Source organism: Crinia signifera, chromosome 4, assembly GCF_055691185.1.
Source record: "Crinia signifera chromosome 4, ASM5569118v1, whole genome shotgun sequence".
NCBI classification, from domain to species: Eukaryota; Metazoa; Chordata; class Amphibia; order Anura; family Myobatrachidae; genus Crinia; species Crinia signifera.
Window position 1 is genome coordinate 315,059,610 of NC_139220.1, and position 14,736 is coordinate 315,074,345.

A 14,736-nucleotide genomic window follows, 5' to 3' on the forward strand; every position below is an offset into this window, starting at 1 on the left:
ACCAGGGGTGCATTTTAAAAACATATTTCTTTATAACAGATAACTCAATATTTGCCTGTTCTCTCGGATCCAACGGCATGCTCCTGAATGTTAGGAGACCTACCGGAACATCAGAAGAGTAGGCAACCTTTCAACATCCCTGCTCCCATGGAACCAGCCTCCCACTTTGAATTGCCTCATCCTAACCACGCCCTCTGCATGTATTATGGCATTGGCATTATGTAGTGCGGGGGCATGGCTGCATTGATGCGTCATGGCCACCAACCCCCCATACGGCCTCCACCCTCACCCCATAGGACAGGTCAGTCCCCTTCTGGAGAGAGCAGCGAGGACGTCAGTAAGTATGGATAAATCTGGAATAACATATTATAGGCCGAGTCTACCTTATCCGAAAATACAAGCTCAGAAATGTTGTACAATATTCCAAAATCCGACATCATTAACCCTTTGCTTTCCTCTGTGAGAAATGTGCAAAAAGTTCCGCTAAAAATGTCAGTGTCACTCATATTTGTTATATGAATTCAAATAAAAAATGTTATCTAAAAAAAGATTTGATTTCCTATGAAAGGTAACATTACAGGTCATTATGGTGAATAGAAATATTTGCTTGGCAATTTTTTACTCCAATTTTGACTAATTCACTTGGCACTCAAAGGGTTAAAACCCACCTTTGGTTTCTGATGTTCTCATTGTACACAAAAAGCAAATTCGCATCCTTGCGATTCAACCTAACCCAGCCTTGCGAATGGTGGCCACTATTCACACTGTCTGCGAATGGATGTTTTACATAAACATAGGGTTGACCCACTTGCATTGGGTCAACCCTATGACGCATACCCGTTTCCTTTCTCATCCTTGCTGCGAAGAGTGCAGATGCCATTGACTGTGATGGGAAGCCTTGTGCGCATGGGCCCAACCACAGTTCCATTTGCTTCAATGGCAGTGATACCTACTAGAGCGGCATGCTGAAACCGTACACTGCGAAACAAAGCCACAATTCAGCAGTCATTTGGAGCTATTTACATGCAATCCAAAACTTGAGTTTAGTTTTTAATTCCAAGTTCTGAACTGACAACAATCCTGAGCTGGAACTCAATTACACATGGTAGCCCTTATTGATTCCACACTGGGACTGGGTCAGAACCTCCAAGGTCAGGTGTGTTTGTTTCTGTAAAAACAAACCGCTCATCTCTGATCTTAATCAAACAAGACTTGACAGTGGTGATGTTCCAGCGGGATGCGGTTAAGCAGCCGGTGATCAGGATGTCAGCATTTGCAAGACTGTGACCATACTCTGTACCAGCATCCACAACACCAGCACCATAATCCTAGCACCAGTGGAGATACCAATGCCAGAATCCAAATAGACAGCATCCCCATCATAAGTATGCCAGGGTCTCCTAACTTTGGATTAGGGGGTGGTGGGGGTTAGGTTTAGGCACTACGGAGGAGTTAAGGATAGAGTAAGGGTGGAGGGAGAGGTTAAGCATGAAAAATAGGGGTTAGGTATTAATTGGGGATGGTTAGGGTTAGGCTGCTGGGAAGGGTTAGGGCAGAGCTGATTTGATGCCCTGGGAATATTTTTGGTTGGTGCCCCCCTAGTGCTGTGGATGGTTCAATCCCTGACCTATTGCTCCTTATTTCCATTATACTACACTGTATTGCACTTTATTCAACTTACATCAAACTGTATGGCTCCTTATTTACACTCCAGCGCATAGTATTGCCCTTTATACACAAAACACCACACAGAATTAGTGATACACATTTTGTCACACAGTAATTTATATTACATATTATGCCAAAAATTAATTATGCCCTTATACACATAATGCCACACAATATTGCCCTTTACACATTAAACCACACATTAATAATATCCATATACCCATCATGCCACAAAGTAATGCCGCTAAAACATACAGTATGCCACACATTATTATAACCCAATTGCCTTCCCCATGCACAGCACTCACCCCACCTGGGCTCTGCAGATATAGGAGTCATGCACAGCAGACCTCCTCCATGGAAGGTGGCCATTTTTTATACTTCAGTCACTGTCTTTGCCCCCCGCACTATCGCTCCCACTGCTGCTATCTCAGTTGAATGAGTTGCATGCCAGTTCTCCCCCCGGCATCACAGAAGCTTGTGGTTGATCTCATTCAAACCCAAATTGATGGGCCTTTAATCTGATACCTGGTCCATATGGGTCAATTAGTTCCGGAGATATTGCGGGTAAAATAATGTATTTATTTATTTTACTTCTGAAATGTAATTAAATGGCTGTTTATGTCGTCTGAGGGCAGATGTCTCTGGAATCAAATGGCCCAGTTTCAAGGGACCAGATTCAAGACCACTCAAAAGTTCTTCAATATGATACTGGTCTCATGTAAATGGGTCAGTTGGTTCCGAAGATATAGCCGGATAAACAATATAGCCGGTTGAAGGTGTGTGGTGGTTTTCTGTCCCCTTCACACCAGAAAATGCAGGGACTAGGCTGGTGTAAAAGGGGTCAACCCAGGAATGTCCCTGCATGATCCTGGGACCATACAGTATTATTTGGTAAGTCCCTGCATTTCCTTATGTGAAAGGGGTATTATTTCAAATAGCCGGGACCTGCAGTGCTCTGAATATTGCCAGGCAGCCTCTCGCTCTCTGCCCAGCTGTCAATGGCTGTCACCTCTGCCCGTCAGTGGCTGTCCCCCAGTTACCATGAGCATGTATTCCCACTTGGCAATGAGCATGTAATTCCACATGGCAACGAGCATGAAACCCCTGGCAATGAGCAATGAACCCTTTGCAATGAACATGTAGGCAAGCAACACTTATCTAGCATAAATTTTAATGGCATAATAAGTAATGGACATTATGGTGTGTAGCTTAACATGTAATGGGCATTATGGTGTAAATTTTTAATGCGACCGTTGGAGCAAAATGTCCCTGTTTATGAAGCATATTGTGAATTTTGGCTCAATCTGTTTAGCATTATGTTAATTTTGGCCAGGGCTATTTTTGTGCCGGAACGGTCCGGAACGCCGTTCCTGAAGGTCATATTAAAAATGACATAATCAGAAACGGCGTTCCGGAACCTGCTCCAGGCCGCCCGGCACCGTCAGCCCGCTTCCCTGCCAGCTCTCCCCGCTCTCTGTTCTTCTCCCCCCGCTCGCTTTTTACCGGCGTACGGACTCCAGGAGAGATGTGCTGCTAGGTAACATTCACGTCTCACGCTGGACGGCTAGCCAATGGGTGCTTGCGGTCCAGCAGCCAATCAACTGGTGGCTGCTGGACCGCGAGCGCCTATTGGCTAGCGGTCCAGCGGGAGATGTGAATTTTAAAAGCAGCATGCCTCTCTCCTCAGTCAGATCGAGTGAGAGGCCGGGATGTCGGTGCGGGTCGCTCCGTGGTTGCTGCTGGTGAGCGGTGTGTTGGCCGCCGGGACCGCGGCGGACGGTGACGGGCTGCCCACCAAGAAGTTGCGAATTCAGTTCACTGCCGGCCCGCTGCTCAAGTTCCAGATCTGGTAAATAAGCCGGGTGCCCGGGCCTGCGCTGCCCTTTCTCTCCCCCTCCCTGCGACCGCCAGTGGGGTCACCCGGCCTGTGCTACTGCGGGGTGACACGGTGACCGCAGTGGATAAAACCCAGAAGTTTATGCAGCACGTGTACAAATGGGTTTATTAATAACTTGCCTGGTTAGAGATAATAAATCGAGGCTGAGTGGAAGAGAGGTGCATGCTTCAAAATATGTCATTAAATATAAAGCCAAGGATTAGATTTTGCTGCTGGTGATGAATCGGAACATAGGAGTAGATGCTAAGTGGCATATGCGACTTGATGGCAGCAAAAATTGTATATGTATGATGGGCATCACGGTGTATGGCATATGTATAATGGAGCATCACGATGTGGGGCATATGTATAATGGGCATCACTGTGTGTGGCATATGTATAATGGAGCATCACGGTCAGGGGCTGGCTGGCAACTTTTAGCCTGGGGGGCAAGTCAAGAGCACTGGCCCATAAGTAGCGCATAAGTGGCCCATAAGTAGCGCATTGTTAAATGCAGGTTTTTAATTAAATAAATAAATAAAGAACAAGACACCACAGGCTGCACCCCTGCGTAAAAGACAGGACACCACAGGCTGCTCTCCTGCATAAATAAAGAACAGGACACCACAGGCTGCTCTCCTGCATAAATAAAGAACAAGACACCACAGGCTGCAACCCTGCATAAAAGACAGGACACCACAGGCTGCACCCCTGCGTAAAAGACAGGACACCACAGGCTGCTCCCTCTGTATAATAATAATAATGCCATGATGCCACAGGCTGCTCCCCCTGTATAATAATTTGTGTCATGGCATTACTATTATTATATTATACAGAGAAAGCAGCCTGTGGTGTCATGGCATTATTATTATACAGAGGGAGCAGCCTGTGGTGTCATGGCATTACTTTTATATTATACAGGGGGAGCAGCCTGTGGTGTCATGGCATTATTATTATGCAGAGGAAGCAGCCTGTGGTGTCATGGCATAATGCCATGACACCACAGGCTGCTCCCCCTGTACAATAATAATTATGACACCACAGGTTGCTCCCCCTGTATAATATAAAAGTAATGCTATGACACCACTGGCTGCTCCCTCTGTATAATAATAATGCCATGACACCACAGGCTGCTCCCGCTGTATAATAATAATGCAATGACACCACAGGCTGCTCCCGCTGTACAATAATAATGCAAAGACACCACAGGCTGCTCCCGCTGTATAATATAACAATTGTAATGCCATGACACAAATTATTATACAGGGGGAGCAGCCTGTGGCGTCATTGCATTATTATTATTATACAGAGGGAGCAGCCTGTGGTGTCATGGCATTACTTTTATATTATACAGGGGGAGCAGCCTGTGGTGTCATGGCATTATTATTATGCAGAGGGAGCAGCCTGTGGTGTCATGGCATAATGCCATGACACCACAGGCTGCTCCCCCTGTACAATAATAATTATGACACCACAGGTTGCTCCCCCTGTATAATATAAAAGTAATGCTATGACACCACTGGCTGCTCCCTCTGTATAATAATAATGCCATGACACCACAGGCTGCTCTCGCTGTATAATAATAATGCAATGACACCACAGGCTGCTCCCGCTGTACAATAATAATGCAAAGACACCACAGGCTGCTCCCGCTGTATAATATAACAATTGTAATGCCATGACACAAATTATTATACAGGGGGAGCAGCCTGTGGCGTCATTGCATTATTATTATTATTATACAGAGGGAGCAGCCTGTGGTGTCATGGCATTACTTTTATATTATACAGGGGGAGCAGCCTGTGGTGTCATGGCATTATTATTATGCAGAGGGAGCAGCCTGTGGTGTCATGGCATAATGCCATGACACCACAGGCTGATCCCCCTGTACAATAATAATTATGACACCACAGGTTGCTCCCCCTGTATAATATAAAAGTAATGCTATGACACCACTGGCTGCTCCCTCTGTATAATAATAATGCAATGACACCACATGCTGCTCCCGCTGTATAATAATAATGCAATGACACCACAGGCTGCTCCCGCTGTATAATAATAATGCAATGACGCCACAGGCTGCTCCCGCTGTATAATATAATAATAGTAATGCCATGACACAAATTATTATACAGGGGGAGCAGCCTGTGGTGTCATTGCATTATTATTATACAGAGGGAGCAGCCTGTGGTGTCAAGGCATTACTTTTATATTATACAGGGGGAGCAGCCTGTGGTGTCATGGCATTATTATTATGCAGAGGGAGCAGCCTGTGGTGTCATGGCATAATGCCATGACACCACAGGCTGCTCCCCCTGTACAATAATAATTATGACACCACAGGTTGCTCCCCCTGTATAATATAAAAGTAATGCTATGACACCACTGGCTGCTCCCTCTGTATAATAATAATGCCATGACACCACAGGCTGCTCCCGCTGTATAATAATAATGCAATGACACCACAGGCTGCTCCCGCTGTACAATAATAATGCAAAGACACCACAGGCTGCTCCCGCTGTATAATATAACAATTGTAATGCCATGACACAAATTATTATACAGGGGGAGCAGCCTGTGGCGTCATTGCATTATTATTATTATTATACAGAGGGAGCAGCCTGTGGTGTCATGGCATTACTTTTATATTATACAGGGGGAGCAGCCTGTGGTGTCATGGCATTATTATTATGCAGAGGGAGCAGCCTGTGGTGTCATGGCATAATGCCATGACACCACAGGCTGATCCCCCTGTACAATAATAATTATGACACCACAGGTTGCTCCCCCTGTATAATATAAAAGTAATGCTATGACACCACTGGCTGCTCCCTCTGTATAATAATAATGCAATGACACCACATGCTGCTCCCGCTGTATAATAATAATGCAATGACACCACAGGCTGCTCCCGCTGTATAATAATAATGCAATGACACCACAGGCTGCTCCCGCTGTATAATATAATAATAGTAATGCCATGACACAAATTATTATACAGGGGGAGCAGCCTGTGGTGTCATTGCATTATTATTATACAGAGGGAGCAGCCTGTGGTGTCATGGCATTACTTTTATATTATACAGGGGGAGCAGCCTGTGGTGTCATGGCGTTATTATTATACAGAGGGAGCAGCCTGTGGTGTCATGGCATAATGCAATGACACCACAGGCTGCTCCCGCTGTAAAATAATAATGCAATGACACCACAGGCTGCTCCAGCTGTATAATAATAATGCAATGACACCACAGGCTGCTCCCGCTGTATAATATAATAATAGTAATGCCATGACACAAATTATTATACGGGGGAGCAGCCTGTGGCGTCATTGCATTATTATTATACAGAGGGAGAAGCCTGTGGTGTCATGGCATTACTTTAATATTATACAGGGGGAGCAGCCTGTGGTGTCATGGTATTATTATGCAGAGGGAGCAGCCTGTGGTGTCATGGCATAATGCCATGACACCACAGGCTGCTCCCCCTGTACAATAATAATGACACCACAGGCTGCTCCCCCAGTATTATATAAAAGTAATGCCATGACACCACAGGCTGCTCCCCCTGTATAATAATTTGTGTCATGGCATTACTATTATTAATAGTAATGCCATGACACAAATTATTATACAGGTGGAGCAGCCTGTGGTGTCATGGCATTATTATTAATATACATGAAACTGAACAGCACAGCAGATATGTAGTTTTTTATGTTAACTTACTACTGTGTCTGTCACTGTCAAATTTCAGTTCCCCTCTCTCTGCGTCTCTGCGGCGGCGGCCTCCTGAAGTGTCCCCCACGCCACAAGTAGTTTAACGGGCGGCCCCCCAGCCTTCCTCCAGTCCAGTGCAGACGCGTGGGTGGGAGGCGTCAACGTCATGACGTCCCCACCGCACCCAGCGTCTGCCGACTGACTGCCACTGCCGCCCGCCGGGGACAAGAGGGAACAGGCTGCCGGCCGGAGCCCTCCTCCACGTAGCCGTGGAGGCCGGCGGCCATGTTCCTGTGGCCGCAGCCCGCAGATATCATATGAAAAAACCACAGGAACATGGCCGCCGGCAGGAAAAAAAAAAAAAAAAGCAAAGCGGCCGCGAACACGGCCGCGGCGGCGCGGCCCGCAGCACAGCAGCCAGAGCGGCCTGGGGGGCAGATGGCACCCTGCCCCCCGGCCCAGCCCGCCCCTGATCACGGTGTGTGGCATATGTATAATAAGCGTGACGGAGTGAGGAATTATGTTTTTTTTATGTAATGCCCCACCCCCTTTGTAGCTCCTCCCACATCACCGCCCACTTTTTGCCCCCGCCCACAGTTCCTGAACCTATTTTCCTACAAAAATAGCACTGATTTTGCACTATTACTATTTATATTTATCAAGATGCCCAACACTCTCTAATGTTTCGCCACACCTCTGTAGCTGCTGGCCACATCTCCTTTGGAGACTGGCCATACCCCTAAACATGAGCCCCTTTCACTGCAGTCACCTGTGTGAACCCTTGATGCCCAACACTGCCTGTCGAGATTATGTTCCGCAGGAAGGCGCTGACCGCTGGCACCCGAACCGCCGGTCATGCATACTGAGTGCATTTGTGAAGTGTATAACATTGAATATATAATTACTGTGAAATGATACATGTAACCGTGGCCTTTTTTTCACAAATTCAGCCATTTTTTTCTAGCTGCATAATTTCCTCCAGTTCTCTTTATTCATCCCACAGGAACGGCTGCAGAGAGGCGCCAGCTGGGAACACACAGGCATGTTAATTAGTGCCATTGATTATCCAGAGAGAAATCTGTCTCAGATCTGATTAAGAATAAAGTGCCACAGAGAATCCCTCACCGGTTAACAGTATATAGTGGGTATGCATATAAAGGGATCAGCCAACACCATATAAGAGATCTGCGCTACAGCATGTTGCACTCAGTGAATGCATGTAACTCATTTATTTAGATAAACATGGGGAAAGCTGCAGAGCCCCTTCTGTCGTTCACAGGTCAGTAAATGGCCATGTGCAATAGTCTTCGGGCCTACTGACAGTATGGTGGCCAATGTCTATAGGGCATTACGTCACCTGGCCCTGTCGCACCTCATTCTCAGCTGCACTGGGCAGCCATGCAGACTGGAAATATCCGAGCCTCAGGGATTCCTGCAGCCGGGGGATGTGATGCTAGGAGCTGTGTTACCTCTTCACCTTACCAGTTCCTATTACCTTACCCACTTTATTGAGAGACCACCCAGGACCACTTGCTCAACGTAAGTGACATGATGTTTAATGGCATTGTACTTGTTGCTTACAGATCCTTATTTGATCGCTTATGAGATGAACAGATATATGAGGTTTTACACCTTCCCAGCTGTTGTTTTCTGTTTGGAATGCGACACAGTTCTCTGTAATAGAGACTTAGATTTGTCTGCTTACCGTAAATGCACTAAGCACTGGAATGCAATACATTCTGGAGCTTGGACCCGGCGGTTAATGCCATCTGTAGATGGCATTACCTGACAGAAGCCTCTGCAGTTTCCTCTGAGAGGGATCCAATGTTTAACTTACAATGCATATGGCGCATCGTCTATGTGCGGACTGGTGCACCACTTTACGCTATTACATACAGTAGCGTAACTAAGTTTTGGGCGCCCCCCCCCCGCCATTAGGGGGGGCTCCCCCCCCCGCCGCCGCCCCACCAAGCACCCCCAATCCCCCGCCGCCCATGCAAAACCCCCCCCCCCCAATCCCCTGCAACCTTACCTATAGCGCTGGTCCCGGCGGCTCCGTTCTTCTTCTGCTAAGGACCACCACAAAATGCCCGCCCCCATACAGCAGACAGTTTCAGAGAACTGTGTGCTATATGGGGGCGGCCATTTTGTGGTGGTCCTCAGCAGAAGAACGGAGCCGCCGGGACCAGCGAGATAGGTAAGTCTGCGGGGGATTGGGGGGGTGTAACTATAGCACCACAGCCCCCGGCGCCCCCACATGCACAGCGCCCCCCCGCGCGGTGGCGGGGGCTGCGGTGCTATAGTTACGCCGCTGATTACATACTAAAATGTGCTATACAGTCACAAGAGTGTAGATAGAGAAAAGAGCTGAGAGATTTAAGGATAAATTTACTTAAGATTATAAAAGCAAAAAGGGACAATGATTTTGTCTTTCATTTCTCTGGTTGCTATGGACAACAGTCAACACCTATTTTCCTTTTTTAGTAGACTTTGTAAATTTCCCCCATAGGAATGGGAGGGGACATAAAAACTCAAATCTAAATTAGGGTGTCAAAATAAAGCTGTGTAATGATCCCCACACACGGGCCAACGAGCTTGGTCTCTCTCAGCGCACAGCGCTGAGCGAGATGTCAGGGACAGTATACTCCGATAAGCAGAGGACAAGCAGAGTCAATGGTTAAGGACATTCCCGCTATACGGCATCAGCTTTCCCACAACCCACCGTTTGCCTCCTCGTCAATTAACCCCGAATCCTGCCAGACGGATTCAGGATGGATGGACACAGCCTCGGCAGCTGTTCACCCATCAGACCCTTGACGCCGCGTAGGCTGCATGCGCCTGCCAGCCAGAGGCGCAACATCTAGCGGTGGGCCTATACGGCTTATTTTACTTATTGTTCTTTTATATTTGACACATTATAGGAAGTCAAAGAACTGTGCACATAAGACCTTTCTCTTTTATTTTTATATTGTCTTTATGGTACTTGTGTAGTTTCACGGCGCCACTGCGCGCACAGTCTGTTTCAGAAACTTGGCAGCTTGCCAGAGTCTCTGTTTAGCTGTGCGCGTGCCGCTCTAGCTGTTATCCTAGCTGTTCTCAGCGCTACGTTACCAGCGTAGCGTGTGCGCGTGCCACTGTAGATGCTATCAGCGTAGCGTAATGTACACGCTACAACTGAGACGCTTTAGCGTCTGAATCCCGAGTCCTTGCAAGCCGCTAAGAAGGGGGTTATCTGGATTCAGACGGTAATGCGTCTGAATTTGGTAGGGTGTAGGGGTACATAGGGGTGCACTGTGCAAAACACTCCTAAACCTGTTCACAATGACACTAGTCGACATAACAGCTGTCGACCTTGTTAATTTCACTATCCGAAACGTGGCGAGCGGCGGCGGTACGCGTCCTACGACCTTTTCATACCCCACTATTCACGTCGGTGTGGAGTTGAGAATAGAAAGTGTCGCAAGCGCAGCGAGCCACCGAGCCCGAAGCATGGCCCGCGTCCCCTCGCGGGCTTAACAGGTGTCCGTGTCCGCTCGTCACGCTTCGGGCTCGGTGGCTCCCTGCGCTCGCCACACTTTCTATTCTCAGCTCCACGCCGACGTGGATAGTGGGGGTATGAAAAGGTCGTAGGACGCGTACAGCAGCCGCTCGCCGCGCTTCGGGTTGACGTGGATAGTGGAATTAACAAGGTCGACAGCTGTTATGTCGACTAGTGTCATTGTGAACAGGTTTAGGAGTGTTTTGCACAGTGCACCCCTATGTACCCCTACACCCTACCAAATTCAGACGCATTACCGTCTGAATCCAGATAACCCCCTTCTTAGCGGCTTGCAAGGACTCGGGATTCAGACTCTAAAGCGTCTCAATTGTAGCGTGTACATTACGCTACGCTGATAGCAGCTAGAGTGGCAAGCGCACGGAGTCTGGCAAGCTGCCAAGTTTCTAACAGACTGTGCACGCGGTGGCGCCGTGAAACTACACAAGTACCGTCTTTATTGATATTTTTTAATAGTAACCATTTTTTCTATATTTTTTACAAATCAAACAGACCTGCAAAGGAATAGAGAATGTCCGTGGTCCCAGCATTTACTTTTAACATGTTTTACCAGTCATATAAATGTGTTATTAAATTGATATGTATAACCAATTTATTTATCACCACATAATTTGTTTTGAGCGCTGCTTTTCTGATTTTTTTTCTTCTCCTATTAAATCTTGGGATTTGACTAATCCCCCTAGCAGCTGCTCGCTTTGAGGTCTTAGCTCTACCAAGGGCTCAGAACAGTTATTACTGTATTTTCCCTGTACAATGTGTGTAATTGCAACACTGTGCTGTGTTGTGTGTCGCAGTCTTTGTGCCTGTCCATTTCTCACAAACTAAAAAGTTCTGTATGTACTATTTGTGGCAAGAACAGCATACTTCCACATGAAGTGAATGTGGAAGATCCAGTCCAGGATTTAAAACAGCATCAGGTCTAGTGATATCCAGTCCAGGTTTTCTTAATATGTATTGTGAATCACTCTCTACTTATTAACTACACCTGTTACTTCATGTTTAATGTTTGTGCAGAGCAGATGGTCAGTGTTCCCACCACCTTTTGGTGGCTGGGCAATAGGCTTGGGAAATACGTAAGGGAGTCTCTGGAGTGTACCCTTGTTGTGAAGCCTGTGTTGTCTGCTGAAAATCTGACATGATGTAACCTGAGAACTGCCATGCTGTAACCTAAGAATTGCCAGAATGTTATCCTGGTATGCTGTCTACCTGCCACAAATAAAGAACCAGACTTAATTTTAATCTACAGTGTGTGATTCCTTGTTTCATATTGTGTATCAGGGCTGTACTGAATGTCTAGGGACACAGTCACAACCATGGTATCAGATTTCAGCACTCCTGATCAAGGGCATGCTATAACGCCATTTCCATCCACTGCTTTGCAGTATTGTAGTTTTTTCTCCTCCATTGATTGATATGTAAAGAGAATTACAAACAAACGACAAATAGTGCATACCATTTAAAAATATGACACTTTAATAAAGATTTACAAATGTTTGTTGTTATCCAAGGCACAGCAGGGGGGAGTTCCACAGATGTCCCAGTGGTGAAATGAGCTCCAGCTCTGGAACTGGTAGTCAGAAACCACGAGGATCCCACACCTGGATATAGTTCTTGGAAGTGGATAGACAAGGCACGCCAAATGCGTTTCGGATATAAATATCCTTCATCAGTAGCGTGTCTTGTGATTGCCATGACTATCAATTTATACTGTACTGAGTGGGGCGCAATAGCCGGTCACTTCTGGTTACGAACAGTAATATGGCTGTGCGTTCACAAGCCAATATGATTTGTAAGAAGAAAAATTTCGACGTCCTTCTGATGAAGCGGCCGATTGTGAAAGGCCGAGAAACGCGTTAAGGAGTCCAGGTGCCGACCGCTGCATCACCGTGCCTTCCTGCTTACCAGGGCCGGTGCAAGGCTTCTCAGCACGCTAGGCAAAGCTTCAACCTACTCTCCCCACCCCCCCCCCAAAAAAAAAAATATAATTTAGATCATGTGGTCATCCAATCCCCGTGACCCCCTCTCCCCCACCTGGGAAGGTGGCCAAGTCCCTTGCTTTTCCTGGAGGTCCTCTGTACCCTCCCATTTGCCACCCACAACAGGGTACAAGGAAGAGCAGCAATGTAGGAAGTAAGGGAAAGTATAGAGGTGAGGTCTTAGAAGTTCCACAGCCACCATACAGCAAGGATCCTCATAGACAGCCTTGATTTTTTGATTTGCAGACTTGGTGGCGCCCCCCAGATGCCAGCACCCTAGGCAGCTGCCTAAAGCTGCCTAGTGGTAGAGCCGGCCCTGCTGCTTGCACTTCGCCTCTGAGACCGCACACCACTCTGTGGACATAACCCTGGGAGCTGTTTTGCACACAAGCAAGGAATCAACAGCCGGAAAATCCCCCACAGTCTGACCGAGTGACTGAGCCAGAGGCGGGCAGGTTATAGCTCAATTGAGCATTATCCATTTTTCTATATTTTCTCAAATGACTGAGCATTTCCCTAATACTAAAAGCATGCATGCTATCTAATCTACTAATGTGGACTAAGCTGTGAGAGAGCTAACTGTTCATCCGCATACTAACTTATATATAGAAGTGAATAATACTTGAAGCTGGAGAGAGAAAAAATGGATATAGTGATAATTGCAGCAAGCCACTAACAATTTTCATTGCTTATTGTTGCTTTATTTATTAACATTTGTTTTATATTGAAGTACCGGCCGGTATCTGTGTGATAACTATATAAATTGTGTAATTAATAAATTTTAAACTGTCTATTTGAATCTGCGCTGCCTCTGAAATTTTTCTTCTATTTCTTGCTTTTTAAGGGGCTGGGGTGTCCCCTTATCAGAGACAGCAGCAGATTCAATTATATAGAATTGCGCTCTGCCACTCTTTTCTTGTTTCCCAATATGATTTGTGTTCCACTCCTTCAACAAAGCTTCCTGTTAAACAGGAAGCAAAACGACCGTACGTTCGTTTTAAGCCACCTGCTAGTAAATTACGGCGTTTCGTGCTTCCTGTCAAGACAGGAAGCATAATGGCCGTGCTTTCCACATGGCATTATATGCGTTCCATAGTCGTTCTGGAGCACAAATACTAATAAAAAACAATATGGCCGTACGTTTCACATGGTCAACAATACAGAACGGATGGAGCGCAATACCAATTCTATTCCATAACATTTTTTTATTTTTTTTTTATTTTTTTTTTGATTTGAAAAGTTTTTTTATTGATTTTTTCGTAAGTTTTGAAAATGATACATACATCGGTATACATTTATAGGTGGGTGTTATACAGATTAGCGTAAACATTGCCGGATCTAATACAGCAGTAGGTGTAATCCCTTATCAAGACTCAACTTAGCGTTGCATATTAATATTACTTCTAACAATTTAACATTAAATCCCGTGTGGGCGGCGTAGAGACGGGATATTCTAATAAAAGTACTATACTTTTCTTTAAACTTTCTATGTTTTATCCTTATACAAAATAATGATAAGAAGAGACTACTTAGCATGAGAGGCATAGGAAGGAGTATGCATCGATGGTGAAGTAACAAACAGATAGAAGTAGGCTAGACAAGACAAGACAGGAGAAGGGAGGAGGATATTCAGGGGGTGGGGGTGGGGTAGGGGAGGTGTGGAGGAGCGTTTGATAGGTTTTGTTGCGTCAAATTTTGGTATAAGAGAGATTGTGTTTCAGATCCGGATGCTTCCTAAAGTGGTGGAATTTATTCAGTTAGGTGTGTCATGACTAGGGCTCTTTGGGTCGGGTCCAGGGATTCTATGTATGGTCTCCATTTGTTAAAGAAGGAGATTTTATGGTCGTATAAGCTGAGCATCAAAGTTCTTTTATCAAATAGGAGGATTTGAAATAATTTGCTTCTTAGTTCGCTCAATGTTGGGGATGTGGCCGAAATCCAGTG